The sequence below is a fragment of the Octodon degus genome, unplaced genomic scaffold, assembly GCF_000260255.1.
Source record: "Octodon degus isolate 3935 unplaced genomic scaffold, OctDeg1.0 scaffold00017, whole genome shotgun sequence".
In the NCBI taxonomy this organism is placed as follows: domain Eukaryota; kingdom Metazoa; phylum Chordata; class Mammalia; order Rodentia; family Octodontidae; genus Octodon; species Octodon degus.
This window is the reverse complement of record NW_004524593.1, coordinates 20,090,101-20,111,539: the sequence shown is the minus strand read 5'-3', so window position 1 is coordinate 20,111,539 and position 21,439 is coordinate 20,090,101. Positions and strand designations below refer to the sequence as shown.

Here is a 21,439-nt window from a genome sequence, read left to right as displayed (position 1 = left end):
TCTCTCTCTCCCTCTCTCTCTCTGCCCCCCTGCTCCTTTCTGACAGCATGCCATGAACACCTGGCTCCTACCACGCACTCCCACCATGATGGAATACTTCACTCCAGGAACAGAAGCCACTGCTCCACACAGCCATGGGCTGAAAACTGCAACCGCGAACTGCCATAAACCTTCAATGTTGTCAGTGGCTTTACTTGGTTAAGGCGTTGCAGGAATGGGGATATAATACATCTGACAGAGAAGTCATTTATCTTAGCAGAGTATATTAACTGTTATTCTCTCATCATTTTGTTAATAAATTTTGTTTTATTTTTTCATTTAAGAAAACCAGAACAGGTAAGTAAGGATAGGGATAGACTGGCTGGAAATTTCCAACCATGTTTACCTTTTTATCAACCTCTCACTCCAGCCAGGATGTCTGTGTGCCCGTGCATGTGTGTGTGCATGTGTGTGTGTGCAAGAACGTGTTTAATCAAATATGCTATCATTTTTATGGCTCTAATAACTTTAGATGGCTTGAGGGTTTTTTCTTTTCAATCCAATTGATTTTGAAATCTGGTGAATAACTGTGATACTACTTTTGGGATACAGCCCACCTCGATGTGCCCTCCGACTTCAGAGGTGGCTCCCACTGCTCTGCCCACACCAGGACTAGGACTGTAGACGCTGTGCTGAGTCCTCGGCCAACTCTGTACTGGTTGATCTTGCAAAAGCTGCCCGGCCCCGCTGAATCCACCACCCATGCTGGAGGAGACTAGCGCTCCTTCAGGACCTCCGCAGCCCGCTCCACCCCCGGGTCTGCTCGTCCTGGGACTGGGGAGACCTCCGTTTCAGAGGACTGAGAGGCCTCGCATGGATGGCCCCATTTCGCCATCATCTCCTCGACCGCATGTCTGCCGACACTCGGCCAGGAAATGTCACTGGACTTCTGGATTTCACCCACTCATTTCTGAGCTACTTCTTTTCCTCTGGGGGTAAAAAAAAAAAAACAAAAAACAAAAAAACAAACAAAAAAAGCACAGCTTATTTGTACAAGGCAAGATAAACCATGAAATACAAGCAGAAGTGAAGGTGGGTCCAGCGGGGCGTGAGTCCGTCTCTGAGGAGCTTGGAAGCCACGAGGCAGGACAGAAGGGGCAGGAGACGCAGGTGGCGAATGCACGCAGCCCCGCGGCTCTCTAGATAGGGAAAGCTCGCCCTGGTCCAGCCGAGGGATGCTTCCCCGCTTGGCTCCTTGGGCTAACACTCGCGCAGCGTGCACCTCCTTCTCTGCTTCAGGGTACAGCGCTGAGCTGGGCTTTGCTCGCTGGGTCTGCCGCCTGTCCTCTCTGTCGCTCCCGGCCTGCCCCTCCTTGCCTTGTCCTCAGGGTCCGACCCAAGCCCTGGGCTCAGCGCAGTGCCGTGTTTGCAACTGACTGCTTCCTGGGGCAGGGGCTGGTCTAGTGAAGGTCTGGTGCTGTGCTCACTCCGAGCGCTGCTGGTGCCTGTTGCTCCTCACTGTGCCTTTGCAAGCCAGAGTTCCTGCTGCCTCTCCCTGAGGGATGGCGCTGCCAGCCGGGACGGCCTCCTGCCCTTCCCTCCTCCCTGTCGTCCTCTTCCCACATCCCAGTGCAAGGCCGAGAGCAGAGCAGGAGCCGCCGCCCTTGGGGCTTGAGCAGCACCCGTCCTGGCACCTCGCAAAGGAAGGCAGATGCTCGCTGGGCAGCCTTCATTCCTCTCAAGGTTCTCAGCACAGCCCTGGGGAGGAGGGCATGGGGGGAATGGGCAGACAGGGACAGGAAGTCCCTGATCTTCGTCTGGGGCTGCTCGGACCTGCAGGGACTTCTTCTCGGCCGGACAAAGAACTCACTGGGCTACAGAGGTGTAGAAATAACCGCAATCTCTGTCCTGGGGTGAAAGAAAGAAAAGGGGGCCAAAACAAAACTGCAGGTACTTTCTTCATTTAAGCCCTCAGACCTGCTGTTGGCGTGGGCCGGAAGGACTCCGCAGTTAAAAGACGGCAGGGAAAGCTGAATGCACAGAAAGTGGCTCTCCAGGCCCGATCGGTCCTCCCAGCACAGGGGCGCTTCTGTCCTGTCCCAGGGGCCAGCTGCACAGTGACCTGGCCCACCACTCCCAGGACACAGCCCCATGGATGACTCCCAACCAGATTTCACTAGTGGCTAACCACTCTCACGCTGTTCCTAAGGAAAATCTCTCCTTCATTTCGAGCAGGAGATAAACCAACCATCTAGATCCAAACAGACTCCAAGGCAAGGAGATTGCAGTTCATAACCACCTCTGCCCACCATGTATAAATCCACAGTAGAGAGAGTATGGCCCTCAGGACCCTGTCATTCTAACCCTGCCCCCGGGGGGAAGTCTCCCTGCCCTTGGACAGTTTCTGAATAGTTTTTGTTTTGTTTTAGCTTTTTTACACATTTTCTTACTAGCACATATGCGTATGACATAATGACCACATTTCTTGCAGGGAGTTGGGCTGTATTATGTAACATTGCATTATTACAGTATTTTTCCCACTTGCTCAAAATTAATAATTAAAGGAAAGGAATTAAGAACTTTTTCTGCTTTTTTAGATAAAATTATTCAGTGACAAGGTAGTAATGGAATGATACAATTAGAATCCATCCATGTGCCACCGCCTACCCCCAGATGGTGAAATTGGACAAAGATCCAGAAAGACAATCTGAGCTTTCGTAAATACTAGGCAAGAAGATATCCTCGCGAGGCCAAAGGTCATCCCACTCATACTGCTCTATTCAAAAGAAAAGTGCATTTGTACAGAAATAGCTCCTATTACCTGACCGAATTATTTTATTTGTATTTGCTTGCGGTAGCATCTCATTATGCAGTTAAAGCGGGTCTTGAGTGCACTGTGTAGCCACTGTTGGCTCTCAGTTGAGGTGCTCCTCCCGCCTCAGCCTCACAAGTGCCGGACTCCAGGCGCGCACCAGCATGCCTGGTCGGGACAGATTCTAGCCCTGCGGACAGCCCTGGACAGCGGGCAGTGCAAAGAGCACGGAGCCCCCACATTGCACTAGAGCCTCATAAACCCGCTGGCCTAGCACCCAGTCTAGTAGAGGTAGCACAACATGGGGAGCTCTGAGAAAACAGATGGAGCATGTGCAAAAGGTCCAGGTCAAGGAAAAGGAGATATGAAGGAGCCAATGAAACAACACCAAAGCCAGTAGCTGACCATGCACTGGATTGTATTTCAGGGGAGAAGAAGGCCAATATGTTGTGAACAATTTGTAAATTTTAGTATGTACCAAATTTCAGATGATATTAAGCAAATATGGCCAAGTTTCATTTTGGGAGATGCAGTGGCAAGTTGAGGAACAATGTGTCATGGCTGTTGACAGCTTACGCGCAGCTCAGAAGATGGGCAGGGGGTCCTTGCTAGCAGGGTAGTTTCTCCAGACCCTTGGCATGTTTGAAAATAATTTCAGAATAAAGAGGTGGGGGTGGATAAAGCCAGTGAAGAAAGGTGCTGTCACAGAACATGAGCACTCAGCATCATGCTGATTCCTATGCAGTCTAACTGCTGACACTGTCATCATGCTGTAAGCACCCTTATGAGGTGACATCTGTAGTGGGTTCTACCTAGATGGCCCTCCAAAGCCTCACACACTTAACATGGGATCTGGATGGGTGGTTGGATCTTAGGGGTGCGACGTCCATCGGCGTGGATTCGGCCACTGATGAGTTAATAGCTGAACTGATGCTGGAAAGCAAAGCCTGGCTGGAGGCACGGGTCACTGGCTCATGCCTAGCGGCTCTGTCTGTCTCCTTCCTGCCTCAATCCCTGCTCTCCACCACCACGCTGTGAGCTGCGTCTCCTCCACCCTACCCTTCGCCCTGCCACCATTCCTTGGAGCCAGCGCACAGTAGACTGAAGCCTCCACAAACTGCGACCCAGAATGAACCTTTCCTCCTTACAGGGTGGGTGTGAAGTATGGTGTATCGGCGAAGAGAAGGTAACTAAAACAATATTCTTATAAAATCCATTTAGCAGACACATCTGCCAATCTGGATTCCTAATAAGCCTTGCAAGAAATAATGACCAGCCCTAACAGGAGCCTCCCTGCTCTGGCTTCCTTCTTGTCTGTATTCTAGCATGAAGTTCAAGGCAGTGTCTTCTAGGACTCTCCCCAGGGCCGTGTGATGATCCAAGTCTACCTTCACGGCAGTTGTCCCACCCGCACCCTGGCCATGACTGGAATCTGCCACACACGCCAGACCTAACGATTACTTAATCAGGTGCCTCAGTGAGAAGGAGCAGGGCTGCTCCCTTTATATGGCCACATTTCTTTTTCTTTTTTGTCAAATCATTTTTATTTTCAGCTACTTAAACATCTTTCTCAGGCAATAAAACAACTTGTATGTGGGGTCTTATGATTTCTGAAAGCATATTTTAAAAACAACCACCTCCACTATACAGAGTTGTGATATGAAAAGATTTATAGGCTATATTGTTTTCCAGAAAGCAGGCAGCTGCGCTGCAAACCTGTTCGACCGAGCTTCGTAGTTAAGCCAGTGCTGCAGAATGAGAAGCTGTGGTGCAGAAGTCTTTTGAATACTTGACAGCTTAAGGGTACTTGAGAGCTGCAAAGGAATGTTTAGTTTCCTCCACAAAGAGCCACCAGAATGTTTCCATAATCTCCCTTGTTTTCATCCAGAGTGGCTTGGCACAGAGAGCTCCCATCCATCTTCCGATGGCACACTTTGATGTCATTTGTGTCGATTTCCACCTGCAGCTACCCCATCTCAGCAGAGTGTTCCAGAGGCACCCCAAGGACAGCGAGCACGGCACGAACGAGGCTCCAGACCTGGAGCTGAATTGTGACATGTACAGGATCCTCACAGCCATCGTGAGATGTGGCATAAGCACCCTGGCCTTCTGTGCTGAGGAGCTTCATGAGGTGACAAAGGGCCCTGGGACTCGTCATAAGGCACTGACGGGATCATGGGCTCTCGCTGCAAGTCTGTGTGGCCACATTTCTAATACCACATTCATCCTTTAAAACTTGCTTTTAAAAGTTTCCTGGAATTTAAAATCTATTTCTATGAAACATTCATCCTTTTATGATTTTCCCCTTTTCATCATGACAAGAACAATATTGCATGTGTTCCTAGCTCATTCATATTCTTGGAGCATTCTCCCCGTGTCCTCTCGAAATAGGACTGGATTATTTTGTTTTATTTTTGGTCTGTGTTGGAGCTAAGCGTGGAGGCTTCCTAACTTATCCGGTGTTGTGAAGCCCGAAGCTGGTCTTCCTCCTCCCGGCTTCCTCAGCCGGCCACAGCTGCGCAGCCTACGCTGGGCCTCGCTGCGCACAACAGCAAGGGGATCATGTGCCTCCTCGAGGACCACTGTGCCTCAGGGCCGGGGCCACGGTGCGCCCGCCCCGGGAGACTCCTCTGGAGCAGCTGGCTGGGATCTCTCTGCGGCCCAACTGCCAGAGCCTGTCCCGTCCTTCTGGATTCTGCTGCTCAAGAGCCTCTCCGGGCCCACGCCCAGGCAGCGGCTGGGTGGGGGAGGCGGGGGAGGCCTGGAGTCCAGGCCAGGGGGTGTCAGATAGCAGAGCCCAGGGACCCAGCGCTGCACTGCAGGCAGGCAGGACCATTGCAGCTTCCTCGGGAAGATCCATCACTTACAAGAACATTTCTTTCAGTGCATGCACAGTGGGCTGACCTGGGTTTGAGTGTCTCACTCTTGCTCCCCTCTTATGGATTTATTAAAGATTCTATTTGCCATTTGATCGATAGGGCACTCATGAACACAGGCTCTTGCTGTCTGCATGTAAAGAGAGATTCTTTCCCCTTACACCTGCTTATTGAATGTCTCATCATGATAACGACAATTAATGATGGGGATCATGATTATAACAGACTTCTTGAAATATCTTCTTATTCTGCATGACTGGAATAAAATTCACTGAGACAGAGTTGGGGTTACTTGTGGCATGAACATCTAAGAATCACCTCACTTCAAGGAAGGCCAGAGACTTGGGGTGATGGGAATAAATATGCGGCTTCATTAATCAAATATTTATAACCAGTTAACATTTACAAATGATTATTTATCTTTCCAAGTATCTTGTTCCCTATTTTTTATTTATTTCAATGTGTGCCGTTACTTTGTCATCTCCAAAACCAAATCAAACAAATCATCTTCATTGTTCACAGATAAATTTTTTTGTAGGAATTTACACTTTTTTATATTAATTGTTGTAGTTCTGGGTATTGAACCCTATATCCCCAGCCCTTTAGCTTGTTTTGGTTCCACTTGTTACTTTTAGACAGGGTTTTACTAGGATGCTAAGTTGCCTAGGCTGGGCTTGAACTTATGATTCTCTTTCCTCAGCCTCCCAAAGGGCTGAGATATCAGATGTGTCACCAGTCACAGCTCAGTTTGTATTTTTTATTGTACGAATCTCCAGTACTATTCAGGCAACCATATAAGGATGTATACTGACTTTTGACAATGTTAAAAACAAACACCCCTCCGTAACTATGGGAAACGGGTATAAGTATAAGGATACCCGAGGCTCTTGCCTACAGTGGTATAGTCTTTCGTATAACCTCTGCACAGCCTTCTGTATCCTGTCTATCAGCTCTAGATTACTTCTAAGACCAGCAATGCAAAGTTTTTGTAAATAGCTTCTATGTCACATTCCTTAGGGCACGAAAAGTTTGCTGTCCATTTTCAGGAGAGATGCAAAGGTTTTCAAATATTTTGGATCCACATTTAATTGACCTCACAGATGCAAACCTACCAACACAGATTCCTAACTATGTATTTCTGTCATTGAGCATCTATATCTAGCCAAATGCAGTTTTATTTAAATTGCAGGTTTTATTTGATGAACTCAGAATCCTAAAGTAAGAACCAGAGTGCCCATCAAAATAACAAATGGGCATGAAAATCTTTTTATGCGTTAGTAATTCAAGTAATAATAATGATCTCTTACATTTGTCCACAATTTTGTAATTTGCTAAACAGATGTTTTGAATTTTAGGGATGGACTCAATTTCTCCTCATTTATTTTCCTAACTAGATGAGACAATACTTATAATTTTGTAAAATATTAATGCAAATGAATATTTTGGTTTAAAAAAATTCCTCATCAAATGGCGACTCCAATTTTTGGCCTAGAAAATACTGTCAGCATATTTACAAATAGCTTGCCAGGCAACTCCTAATGCATTTTAATCTCCAGGATAAAGGGCCCTTCTTCCTGCCCAGACTCACTGCTGTCCTCTCCCAGCTCCACGTACTCAAGTGTGGGTTCTTCACGTTTCAGATGCGTTAGTTAACATTAAATTCCTCCAGGAGCACTTGCATGGATACTAGGATTTCCAGATCCCTACAGTCTACACCGCCTGGTCCAGCATAGCTCTTCAAATTCTGGAAGGGGTCATGGTAGAGGATGAAGAAAAACAAGGGCCAAGATACAGAAAGTTGGGGTCAGGAAGAGCCCCTTCTCCTGGTTGGAGAAAAAGGGCTACCCAAGCATTGCAGGGCATGTAGTTATACGTGGGGGAGGCTACTCTCCAGTGAGGTCCCTTCTCCTAGCAACTTGTTCTCTTGGCTTGCTCCAGGTGCCTTGAATTCTTAGAGCTGGACGGCTTGTTCATGCACTCACCTCAGGTGCTCTGCGCTCCAGGGCTGGCCTTGCTTTGGCCCCCACGTTTGTGATCAGTCTCCAGCTTCCACCACTCCCCATGCCGCACTATGAAGAAAACTAGGCTTGACTGCACGTTCAGCAGTGCTACTTGCATCCTTAGCTGATCCCACCTCCTCACCCAGAGAGAGCAATACTCCCGGGCAGCTGGGCTCCTTTCCACTGAGCTCGGAGAGACCGTTGGGATTTGATTACTGAAGTGGCTCGATCAGTCACCATTGGCTGACCGAGGACCACATGGGAAATGGCATTTATTTTTCTCCTTTCTGAGAAAATGAGGACTTACCAGAAGATCTGGTTTAAATTTCTGATACCCAGCCATGAAAGGCTTAGGCAGCACCCAGTGAGCTTTAGTAATTTTATCAACTGTCCTCCTGAGTATCAAAAGAATGGGGTGACAAACACTAGCATGGTGAACCCTCATTCCATGATGTCAATGGCAGCTATTACCTCATCCTACTTGATTGGCATTTCTGTGGACCTGAAATCAACTTATAACTCAAAATAAACTAGACATTAGAAGTAATGGACATCATCCTGCTGAAATCCTCAGTCACCAGGAAAGTTTCATTCTTTGCTTTGAGAGGAAAAGTGTGGGCCATTTGAAAACCAATTGGTTAATGCCAAGGATTTGGTAACAAGCAGCAATCAAAACTTATAGCCTATCGATCCCTGGTCTGCTTTGCCAGCCCCTCCCCTGGGGCACACTGAGACAGCAATTGAGCCTGGGCATGGTGGCACAAGCCTGTAATCCCAGTGCCTGGGAGGCTGAACATAGGAGAATCACTACTAGTGCAATCTACATAGTGAGACCCTGTAGATCCTGTCCTAAATATATAAAAAGGAACTTATATCCTAGCACTGTAACGTTTTCCGTAAATGTTCTCCTACCTTAAAAGTCCCCACCCTCCTCCTTAGCTGCTCTAAGAGGTCCCCTGCTGGGCCTGGAAGTGGACTGACCTCTCAGAGCATCATTTCACCACATTGCTTCTGACCCTAAACTCCCTAAGCCCTACTTGCTAAAACCTACCTTTGGCTGGACACCCAACCCCTTACCACCCAGAGAAAGCCCAGTTCCCTCAGCCTATTTCTGAAAACTCCTTCCCTCTTCCTGTCTCACTGGATACTGTCTGTCCACAAATGTGCCTTCTGCTTTCCTATCCGAATGTTTTCACCCACCTCTGCCTCCTTCCTGAGAGGCCTTCGGCATCTTCATTTTCACATTCTCCATGTAATGTTGGTGTCAAGTCCCATCTCGTCCACAAAACCTTCCCAGGATATCACAGGCCACAAGATCCTCAGACAACACTTCTATCGCTACTGAGGCAAGAGCATAAATTTTCACTTGATCTTAGCCAAGGGGCCGAGAATTGCTAGAGTGTGAACCTTAAATGTCCCTCCAAAGGCTCAGGGATTGAAGTTCTGGCCCTGTGGCAAGGGTGACAGGTGTACAGCCTTTAAGAGATGGGGCCAAGGGGGAGGACTGAAGGTCTTTAGAGACTGCCCTGGGAGGGGACAGTGAGACCCCACTCCTTCCTTCCGCTTTCTCTTGCTCCCTAGCCACAATGTAAGCAAACTTATTACACACTGCCACAGTGATGTGTGACTTTGTCCCAGGCCAAAAAGCAATGGGTTCCATCAATGATGGACAAAATCTTCTGAACCAAGAGCCAAAACAAGTCTTTTCTCTTCCCAAGTTGATTATCTCAAGCATTTGTTACAGTGACAAAGTGCTGGCTAGCAACGTACCTCACCGTATTCCCAAGAGGAAATGTCGCCGTGAACTGCTACCAAGCGGGACGAAGCGGACATTCCTAGCCTGAGAGCCTTGCTCTGCCATGTTATATGTATTCTTGGCAACTCTGCCTTGTGGCAAAAGAGGATTTTTAGTGGTGTGACTCAGACCCTGGCCGGGTGAAGAATTACCTGTAGTCCATTCCAAACATCTCAAAAGGTAGATTTACTTCAGAGAAACATCTTTGAACTTCTGGCATTTGATCTTAGCTGGTGTGACATGGTCCTTGCCGAGATCTTACCTGCAGTGTGGCTGCAGATGCACACGCTCGTGTCCAAGGACCTTGGAAGGGCAGGGCGACTGAGCTGCCAGGAACTGAGTAGCCGGAGCCCTAGGTGCCAAAAGCCACGCACACTACAGCTGGAACTTGGGCCTTTTTTCTTTTATGTGTTTGGTATAGGGTCTGCACGGCCTACAAGAGTCTCACTACACAGATCAGACTCATAGTGATTTTCCTGTTTTCAGCCTCCCAAGCACGGGGATTACAGGTGGGTGCCACCATGCCCAGTCTCAAAGGCTGTCTCAGCGCTCCCGGGGGGGGGGGTGCGGCACAGCATGCAGGGGATTGAACCCCCGCTGCTGCACTTTGCCTAAGCAGCTGCTTTAGTTCACTGAGCTATCTGGCTGCCCCTGGAACTTGCATCTTGATAAGTATTTTCAACTCCTTGTTCTCTCTGAAGCAAGTCTATTTCGCCCCACTGGGAGAGGCCAAATTTAGTAGAGGAATTATCCTTAGCACAAGTCTATGCAGCTCAGGCAACAAATACAGAGAAGGGGCGACCTCGTCCCCTGCAGTCCTGCTGCTCTGAAGTCTTTGCTACACTTCAGAGGCAGGAAATAAATAGTTCCAGCCACAATACTGCTCAGTTCTCAGCTCTTTCCCCTTCATCTGCTCCTTTCTGTTTTCTGAAGATATCACATACACCCAGGGGACGAGTAGTGACAATGTTGATGTGTCAACTTTATTGGATTAAGAAATGCCTAGTAGATTAGAGAACTCCTGGGTGGACATCTAGGCGGACTGTGGGGGTACTACACGGGCACTCCATGTGCTCCTCCCTTCCCTCTCTAGTTCTGTCCCCTATTCTGCTTCCAGTGATCTTGAGCTCTAACTTGTGCTTCCGCCATGCTGTCTGCCTAACAGGCAGCAAACCAGGCACTGAACCCCTGAGTCTCCGAGTCTCATTAAGCCTCTCCTCCTTCAGGCTGTGGGTGTCAGGTTCTGTGTCACAGAGAGGGGAAACCTGATGCAAATAGTCATCATCACAAACAGAGGCGCTTGAGAATAAGCTGGGTTCCTGTCTATGGCAGCCCTGGTAGAGGGGTAGAGGGGAGGGGTTATAACTGCCAGAGAGAAAGCCAACCAAAACAGCTAATCCAGACAGGACAGAAATTTGGGCAACTCTGTAATTTCTGCTCAGCACTCCTAAGACAGCTGCAGTAACTGGGCAATGTCGTTTTCTCTTTTCTCCAAGACCTGCGAGAGAGCCCAGCAGGCTCCCCTGGGATCGCATGTTGAGCCTCAGGGTCCTGACTGCACATCTCACTGAAACAGCCCTAGGTGGAGAGCAAGTCTTGCTCCACAACCCAGAATGATTCCCCAAGTCAGAGTCAAAGGATGTGGGGAAACAGGGGTACTGAGGAAATGGGAAACTTGGAAGTGTCTCCTACCATGGCTGGATGAGGAGCCCCTGATACCTCCTTTGCTAATTTTCATGTAAAATATTCTCTTTTAATTTGCTGAGACAATAACTTTCCTTGGAACTGAGACAATGACCAACTGAGTTGTCAAATGCCTTTTTCTAACTTTGTTTCCAAGTTCTGTAAGGATATTTTAGAGCTTGCAGGACCCCAGCCTGACTTCCTGCTGCCGTCCTGAGCCAGGCTAGTTCTGCCATTCCCCTTCCATTAACCTTTCAGTTCGTCTGCTCCTTGCATCTGTCATCGGCAGCAGGAGATGCCGATTGCATCGGGAGCCTCTGGAAGAGGGGGGTGAGACAGAAAAGCACCAGAAGATAAGGAGACCAACAGGAAAAAGATTACAAGCCTCTCCACATGAAGCACAGTCAGGGCAGAGTGCCGTTGCAAACCTCAGCAGTTGTTGGCTTTCGATGGGGGAGGATGAATCAGTTTAGATAACTCAGGAATGGGCTTGAACCCTTGCCCAGACCTCAGAATGAACCACCAACAAGGCCTCCATGTTTTCCCAAATTAAGACACTAAGAAAAATATTGAAAGTGAGTTTCCCTTTCTCTCCTATCTCTGTGTCCTGGGGAAAAATCTGGGACCGCAAGGCAATGTTTTAATAATAATGAATTAGATACTCAGTGCAAATTCTCCTCTGGCCATTCTGATGTGTCCGACAAGCTTTATAAATGTTGAATACTGCAGTTAATCTCCCGAAAGAGAGAGAAGGAAAGCCGTTTGCCAGCTGTCGGTTTCAGGGATTTCATTCAGTCAGGAGTTGGCTGTTATTCTCGGGGCAGGGTGTGTATCCTGGGGAGGTCTGCCCTGTGTCAGGTGGACATGATCGCCTGTTTTCACAGGCAGTGCATTCTAAGCCGGGGTGAGGCGGGCAACCCCTACTTCTGTTTTCCTGTAGATTCTAAAAAGGTTCAGACACCAGCTCCCCTAATGTGTTAGTTTCCCTACATTCAGGGGTTTAAACATCTGAGCGAATACTACAGTGATCTTTCCTTCTTCTTCCTACTTGTGCTCTACTGGGACATTGGAGTGATTAAATAGGGACTTTTTTTTTGCATTTAACTCACTTATGATACAATTCTTCTTGATCTTTGGTACCAGGAAGGATTATTACCATTATGAAATCCATAATTCAAAATAATAGCAGTTGCTGGCATGAGTCTTTCAAGTTCTGCCCTCCCGCAGGTGGAGGTGTTCCAGAAGCACCCATCTTCAGGGAGCTGATGCCGCGGCAAATGCTTCCTGCATGAACGGCAGCAGCCCCGGACTCCCGAGAGCCGCGGCCGTCAGTGCCTGCACCTCTCACTCTCTGGTCCAAAGGCTGGGTGCAAACAGCTCTGTTCGGATGGAAGCCACCCGGCAAGATGGAAGTGACTCCCACTGGTGCCTACCTCTGCTCATCCGGGAGGGGCCACGTCTGTCCCCACACGTGGCTACCAAGGGGGGGAGATAGTCTGTGCTCTGGCAGGACTCAGGCCCTTTGGAGTCTGAGCCTGTGGCCAGACAGCGACTGTGAGGAGGATGGGCCTCATTCAATTCCTGACCCTGGGAAGAGTCACAGGGGGACAGTCCAGGCAGTCGGCGGTGCAAAGATGCCTGAACGCTTCTGGACTGCAGTGTAATTAGTGGTATGTGCTCCTCATTTGGAGTCTCCCTGGGGACCACTGAGATGAAAATGCTAGAGATAAAGCCACTATCTGATTGAAGTTTTATTTAAAGAATATTTATTAAGCTGAAGATGAATTCAATCCCTAAAGTTATTAAGCACCTGCTATGACTTGCTCAACGTGCTGGGCTCCAGGATAAAGAAATGATGTTCCTTTAGAGTCTGGTGGGGAGTAAGGAGTGAAGACCAGCAGGACACAGTGGTCCAGGCCCCTCATCCCAGCCTGTGGGGGGCTGAGGCAGGAGAACTGCAATTTGAGTCCAGCCTAGAGGCACCTATTTCAAAGTGAAAGGTAAAAAGGGCACAGGGACATGGCTGGGCTGGATTCCCAGTACTGGAAAAAGAAAACGAAAAGTGAGCGTATATAAACAAACACACTGATAGCTTACTCTACACGTGCCTGGGAGGAAAGCCCAGGCCAGACTATTCCAAAAGCAAGATGCTAAAGCCTCTTCCTGTGACAACGCTTCTTCCAGCTTTCCTTTCCATTGTGCCAACTAAAAGGCAGTTGATGAACACTTGAAATATTTAGAACCACTGGTCTTAGAAAGCAAATGCCCAACTGTGGCAGAGGAGACCGAAAGCTGCCCGAGGTCAGGAAGCCTGTGACGCAGAGAAACCTCCCCCCTCGTGCAGCTTTCTACCACGGAGGGTGCTTTGCCCCAGTGGAGAAGCTGCCTGTGTGGCACATGCTGTCCATGTTCACGCGAGCATTTGTGCCCACAAGCACACAGTGCTTACTGCACTGTCTTCCCGAGCTCCAGCCCGGCTCAGCGGTCTGCCAGGGACGCAGTGGGCACCGCACCTCACACTCTCACTCTGGACCCTGGGGCAAATCGCTGTTCACTTGGCTTGGGACTTTACAGGGGAGGAGGCACATTGCCCAGTTCACGCGGCACCTGCTTTCTGCTCTGCAGGAACCCACGTGGCACGGCAATGATAAAGCCCACAATCTCTGCATGGAGAGGAAGAAAAATAGCCTGTCACTCCAGTGGCTCATCGTAGCCCAGAGCAGGCGGCAAACCCCCGACTGCTGGTTGCAGGTCCAAACGGCTTACATGGCACGTTTTCCGCAAAACCCCCTCTGTTCAAGCAATTCTACAGTAAACTTCTGCCACTCACTTCTCTGATTTTCCAGTCAAGAGTCCAAGACAAAGATGTTTTCCTCATTGGGCAAAATTATCCTCGAAAGAGTCTATTCTCTTTCAGGTGCCGTCAAGCATGTCAGCTATGCTGATGTAGATTTGGAAAATGGATTTTTCTTCACTTACCCCACTGATTGTGTTCATGCCTCTCCTTGCTGACACCTGAAGTCTCCCCAAGATGTCTGCAAATGGCCTGGATATTTGGCTCATGCGGCAGTGCAGGCTAGGAGCACCAGGCTGTTCGCAGAGGCAGCTGTGACTGAAGGGCCTGGGTGCAGTGGGCTCGGGGCTCCAGCCTGACCTGGAGGCTGCTGGATCCCCACAGGACACGACTGGGGACTCCTTGTCAGGCACAGCACACTCTGCCTCTGTCTCCCTGGCTCCCGTGCAGAGCTGGTCATGGGAAAGGGCCACTGATGTGGGAAGGAACAGGGCAGGCTGCGCCACTCTCTCCTGGGAAGGAGGAAGCGAGCTCCAGACGCTGAGGACAGGCAGAGCTGCCCGCACTCCCAGTGCAGACTCAGTCCTGCAAAGCGAAGCTAGTCTTTCACCTGCTATAAGCGGGGAAGGAATTGGGGGTTCGCTTCATCAGCTTCTCTCCCAGGGGCTGGCTCAGAGCCAGACAGAGGCTTCCGCAGGCGGCGGCAGCAGGACTGGTGGGTGCTGTGGGTATTGACCCCAACAGGAAGAACACAGCACTTCCCTTCTCTGCCTGCTCTTTGCTTGACAGTTGGGGGCACCAAAATCTGCCTTAGACAGTAGTCATTCCTTCAAGAGTTTAGCAGTCCATAACCTGAATGTGCCTCCATGCCAAGCGCCGTCAGCTCCTGCGCCTGACATGGCCCGCAGGCACCTCCAGCTGCCCACAGGGACATCTGCACCACTCCCTACGCTGCCTATGTGACCTGCGCAGCCTATGGGTATGTACGGAGACAGCACACTGAGCCTCACTAACAAGAACGACCCGTCCACATTTAAGATAAAAATAAGAATGCAAAAGAAATTACCTCCACCATGTACAAGGCCTCTCATTCCTCCACAGTGAGCACCAGACCCATGCAGCGTCCTTATCTGACGCCATCTGTCATCCCCACTCAGTGCGGGCCCAGGGTGCTCTGAGCAGCTCCCTGCCAGGTGCCGTTGTACTCAGGCTCCCCGGCCGCTGGCCTGGTCACTGTGGGAGGGAGAGCCAGCCAGCGATGGGCCAGTCCTTTCCTTGAAGTCCTTCAATGACTTCTCAGTACCTGCCCAGTGATCCGCTCCAGGATGAAGCCCAGACTCCGTGGCTTGGCATAAGCACGTCCCTGCCTCCCATGGGAGGTCACAGGGCCAGAGATCACCATTCCTCACCTCACATCAGGCACTCAGTGTGGCCTCACAGCCTCCTCTTTCTCTTCCATCCCTGTACTCTTGCGATAATCAATCTAGAATCTTGGGATAACCGGCCATCCAGCCGAGCTGCGTAAGCACACCCATCTACGCGTCCCAGGGCTCTCTGCACATCCTGTGCTACCATTCCCTCACCCTCGTGACAGTCTGCATCTCCACCAGCTTCGCCCACCATACTGCACACTATTCAAAGCAGAGGACAGGTCTTCTAATAACTGCCTAGCCACACGAGTGAGCCGCTAGGAGGCCAGGCTCATACCTGTTGACTGTTAGCTCTCTACCCACCAACCTAGCAGATGGACAAGGTTACTGTGAGGGGTGGGGGAGAGAGAGAGAGGGAAAGAGAAGAGGAGGGAGGGAGGGATGGAGAGAGGGATGGAGAGGTTGCTCACCGTATTTGTCAGGATTTTACTTAGGGGAACAGATACAATATAAGGAACAGATATTAACACAAGATATACAACATATAAGGAATTGCAAGACTGGCTTACGACGGTCAGCCACAGAGTCAGATGAGGGAGCGTGCGGAGGGCGTCTGCACACCCCAGAGTGAGGAGTGCAGTCCCAAGGTCTGAAGCTCACTGCTGTGCTCCGTGCAAGTCTCTATTCATCAGCTAATGGGTCTGCGACAGAAGGCTGAAGAGTCTGCGATGAACGTTGAAGAGTCTGTGATGTAAGGTGAAGGATCCAAGCCGGAGGCCGAAGAGTCTGCGCTGCAAGCCAGGTGATGAAGTCCAAGCTGAATGCGAAGACTAAAGTTCCTCCAACAAAGTGGAACATGGATTACTTCCTCAGCCCCTTTATATGGTCTCTTTGTACTGAGTCACAGGTTCTGGGGGCAGAACCAATTGTGCTCCAGGGCAGGACCCCCACCCGCTGGAAGTGCGCCTCATAGTTATCTGGCCAAGTCGACAATAATATATCAACCACTACAATCCACCCCTTGTCAACCTGGCATATTTTAAACCAGTCTCCAAATACAGAGGTGTGCATATAATTATGCCTAACATTGTTATAACTATCCTGTGTACAAACAGAAATGCGCTAATACCCTTACCCAAATAGAAGGTAATTTTTCTTAGCTTATGCTTCAACAATAACACAAGTTTGATAATCCCAAAATCTTGTACTAAATTTATCCATATTATATTATAACAGAACCATATATGGGGGTGAAGTAGTACAGTTATAATCCCCTTTTCTGTAGTTAATCATGGGGCTGTAGCTGGTATTTAGAGCTATCTTCTTCTACTACCCATTCTGTATTCCCTGGGCCCTCAGCAAGTGCCTCAGCAGGTCTGGGTTCTTTCCTTCATTCCTGAAGGCTCTGGACCATGTATCATCATGCCTGTATTAGAGTGTTGCAATTTTCCACTGACTTTAGAAACAGGGCATGGCAATACTAAGAGGCACCCCAAGGGATCTCCTGCACTCCACGTATATTCGTCCTTTCTTCCATTGTGGAGTAATAATACAATTTCCCTTGATAGTCTGGGTCAATCACCCCTGACAGCACTGTGGCTCCCTTTTTAGCTTGTTTCCTCAGAGGCATGAGGAGACCCAAGTGACCAGGGGGAAATCTTAGCTTCCCTTTCAGTAGTATCATTGCTGTGCTTCCTGGTGCAATCCTTCCCCCTTCTGGGACTAGGACTTCTAGTCCAGCAGAAGATAAGGTTGTGGGGTCAGGAAGCAAGAATTTTGCTAGTGGGTCAGTAGGGGTAATGGTGAGTGGTACCATTCCTACTCCCACCCCTTGATTCCTGGACCCATGAATCCTGGCTATGGGAGACACAGTACCACACAGAGGGTCCTGATTCAAAGCATATACAGCCTTCTGAAGTACCTTACCCCAGCCCTGCAAGCCATTGACACCTAGCTGGCCCTGTAACTGTGTCTTCAAAAGACCATTCCACCTTTATCAATCCAGCTGCTTCTGGATGGTAAGGAACATGGTAAGACCAGTGAATTCCATGAGCACGAGCCCACTGCTTCACTTCTTTAGCTGTAAAATGTGTTCCTTGGTCAGAAGCAATGCTGGGTGGAATTCCATGGCAGTGGATAAGGCATGCTGTAAGTCCACGGATGGTAGTTTTGGCAGAAGCGTTACGTGCAGCAAAGGCAAATCCATATCCAGAATATGTGTCAATGCCAGTGAGGACAAAGCACAGTCCCTTCCATGATGGAAGTGGCCCAATATAATCAACCTGCTACCAGGTCGCAGGCTGATCACCCCGGGGGATGGTGCCACATCGAGGACTCCGTGTTGGCCTCTGTTGCTGGCATACTGGGCGCTCAGCAGTGGCGGTAGCCAGACCAGCCTTGGTGAGTGGGAGTCCATGGTGCTGAGCCCTGCACAGCCTCCATCCCTGCCTCCATGGCCACTCTGTTCATGGGCCCACTGAGCAACGACAGGGGTGGCTGAAGAAGGAGGTTGGCTACTATCCACAGCCCGAGTCATTTTACCTGCTTGACTATTAAAGTCCTCTTCTGCTGCTGTTGCCTTTTGGTGAGCGTTCACATGGGAGACAAATATTTTTATATCCTTTGCCCATCTGGAGAGGTCTGTCCACATACCTCTTCCCCAAATATCTTTGTTACCGATCTTCCAATCATGCTCCTTCCAAGTTCCGGGCCATCCGGCCATACCGTTGGCTACGGCCCGTGAGTCAGTATACAGTCGCACGTCTGGCCATTTCTTTCTATAGGCAAAATGCACTACCAAGTGCACTGCCCGAAGTTCTGCCCACTGTGATGGTTTCCCTTCACCACTGTCCTTCAGTGACATCCCAGAAAGGGGCGGTAATGCTGCAGCTGTCCACTTGCGGGTGGTGCCTGCATAGCGTGCAGAGCCATCCGTAAAGCAAGCCCTTGTCTTCTCGTCCTCCGACAGCTGATTATATGGCACACCCCCCAGTGCCATAGTGCATGCTGGGAAACAGAAGGTAATGTGGCAGGCATAGGAGCCATAGGTACCTGGGCAGCTCCCTCACGCAATTTGCTTGTCCCCTCTGGACCTGGCCTGGCTCTGTCATGAATGTACCACTTCCATTTAATGGTAGACTCTTGCTGTGCAGTCCAACCTTGTGACTTGATGGATCAGATAATACCCAGGCCATGACAGGCAGCTTGGGTCTCATGGTGACCTGGTGTCCCACAGTCAAGCGTTCTGTTTCCACCAAGGCCCAGTAGCGGGCCAAGAGCTGTTGCTCAAAAGGAGAGTACTGTCTGCAGAAGATGGCAGAGCCTTGCTCCAGAATCCTAAAGGCCTCCGCTGCAGTTCACCTACGGGGGTCTGCCAGAGACTCCAGACAGCATCCTTATCCACTACTGATACGTCAAGTGCCATCGGATCTGCTGGGCCATGTGGCCCCAGGGGCAGAGCAGCCTGGACAGCGGCCTGGACCTGCTGCAGGGCTCTTCCCTGTTCTGGGCCCCACTCAAAATTAGCAGCTTTCTGAGTCACTCGGTAAATGGGTCAGGGTAAGACACCTGGGTGAGGAAAGTGTTGTCTCCAAGATCCAAATAGGCCCACTAGGTGCTGTGCCTCCTTCTTGGTCACAGGGGGAGCCAGATGCAACAACTTATCTTTTACCTCAGAGGGAATATCTCTACATGCTCCACACTGCTGGGCTCCTGGAAACTTCACTGAGGTAGAAGGACCTGGAATTTCTGTGGGATTTCTCTCCCATCCCCTGGCTCTCAAATGCTGTACTAACAAATCCAAGGTGGTTGTCACCTCCTGCTCATTAGGCCCAATCAGCATGACTTCATCAATGTAATGGACCAGTGTGATATTTTTGGGAAGAGAAAATCGATCAAGATCCCTATAATGGTGACAATTCATATAACTTTTCTAAAGTTCTTCTGACACTTTAGGAGCAGAGTATTGAACTATGTTGGTTCTCAAGCTTTTGTCTGCGGATCCCTCATTCCTGAGAACATTGAGGGGCCTTGCAAGTGAAATTATTTCTATGCCAACGCAATAATAGATGCTCGTGACCCCTCGGGGCTCCATACGTGCCCCACAGCACCCCACTGGCCAAATACTTAGTAGTCGGCATTTGTGTGTCAAGTCAAAAGGACTGAAGTGCTTATGCTCTAAAATCTTTGGTTGCCAGGTGAAGAAAAAGGTATACCTAAATCGTGTTTTTATTCTGTTTGTTGCAGCCACAATTCCCAATCATTAGGACACACACACCTGCCAGGCACAACCTCCCGGGGCACATGGCCACCCACCCGCCCCGAGCCTCCCCACCGTGAGCCAGTACAGCAAGCGCCTGTGTGCGGAACGAGCGGCAGATCCCAGCCCTCAGTGTCCCGATGCTGGAAAGCATCTGTGTGCTCCCCGCATGCTCACGTCCATTCCGGGTCATCAGTGTAAGAAAGGACAGGAAGAACGTGCGGTTGCCTCTCCTTCCTGCCGTGGAATGGGCACTGACGGTGCCAAAGTGGTGTTGGGCACGGTCTGGCATCGCACACAGATCAAGGCGGCAGCAGTGCACCCTGCTGGCGATGGCGTTCTTCACTGCCGTCCTCTGCAGCGTGAACACTGCGATGGCGTTGCGCAGCTAAGCTGTGGAAGCATCCTAGACAACCACCAACAGACGGGTGAACAAAGAGGTGGAGGTAGGTATGCACGGTGGAGTACTACTCGCCCTTCAAGAAGGGTGAAATCACAGGACTTGCAGCAGAATGGATGGAATTAGAAACAAACATGTTAAGTGAAATTAGTCAGACTCAAAAAGTAAAATATTCCATGATTTCTCTTATATAAGAAACCTAAAAAATACATAAATTGACAAAGAATTTTAAAAAAGGAGAGAAGATGAGAAACCAGGAGGCAGACTTCTAGAGACATGGGCGGGGACATGAAGGAGCTGGGAGGCAACAGAGAGAGGGGAAAGCAGTTGCTGTTGGCTAGGGGTGTTACGTGCACGCACCCACTGCCCCAAATGAGCTGTCATCCTGTAACGCTAACATGCACTAGCCAAAATTTTAAAAATTAAATTTCACTTTAAAATGTCCTGGATGAATTGGCAAAGATTATTAATTACATTAAAATCCGACTTTTAGCAACATGGCTTTTTAATGCTGGAAGGCTTACGTATTTCAGTGAACCAGTGCTTTCAGAAGCTCGTGCACGTCCTGTCATAAAGTCAGGGAGGAGTGAAATAAAGTCCACGTCAAGTGTAAAGGAGGGGGCTCAAATGTCAGGTGGCGCAGACAGAGAGAAGAAAAATGTTATAAAGTGAGACCTGGCATACTAATAATCATGTTAAACACAAATGGTTTAAAACATCAGTGGTGCACTTGAAAGTTAGAGATTGTTCTCACCTAGACTGGCATTGGTACTGTCCCTCCGGCCGTTGCCCATCAGTGGCTTCAGTTAAGCAGCTCGCTATGGGTTAATTTGCATTTTCCAATCAATAGTAAACATGAGCCGCCTTCCCTGCCCTTCTTAGAAGGCTTCTTAGACTCAGCTCTCAGGAAGCAGAAAAAGGAAAAGAAGCAAAGCAGAATTTTTTAAAAAATTATATTGTCAAAGAGTTCTGGGGGCCGGAAAATGTTATTTTCACTTTAAATGATGTTTCTTCTCAATCTGCTGCACTTTTCCATTATGTTTTTCTTATGTACCACTTTCAAATATTTATTTATAAAAACTTTTTGTGCCTGTTTCAGGTTGCCCGTGTTTTGGTCTTTTTAAAGTATTTCCATAATGCTCGTGCTAAAGTAGTTTTAGTCTAGTGCGTTCGTTCTGATCCTTCTGTACGTAATGCCTGGTTTATTACCTGGAGAGCCGACATGACAACGTCCATCCCGCTATTCACCGCAAGCTTCTTTCCCGGAAACATCACTGCCTTGGTTAACAGACGGTGCAGCGAGAACACCTACGCCCCGACCCTGACCTCTGCCGTTGCTTAAGCAGCAAGCAGCACGAAGGACCTTCCTCAGCATAGAGCACGTTGAAGCTGAGCCCAGGCAGACCTGCAACCACCTTGCCACCCTCCCATCCAGGTTCCCCTGCCCTCAGCCAAGCCCCGGCTCCAGCAGC

The 21,439-nt window shown here is 49.3% G+C and overlaps 1 pseudogene; it reads right to left on the bottom strand.

Moving 5' to 3' along the window:
• Positions 1-11,399: 11,399 nt before the first annotated feature.
• Positions 11,400-21,203, bottom strand: LOC105741619 (annotated as a pseudogene).
• Between the last annotated feature and the right edge of the window lie 236 nt (positions 21,204-21,439).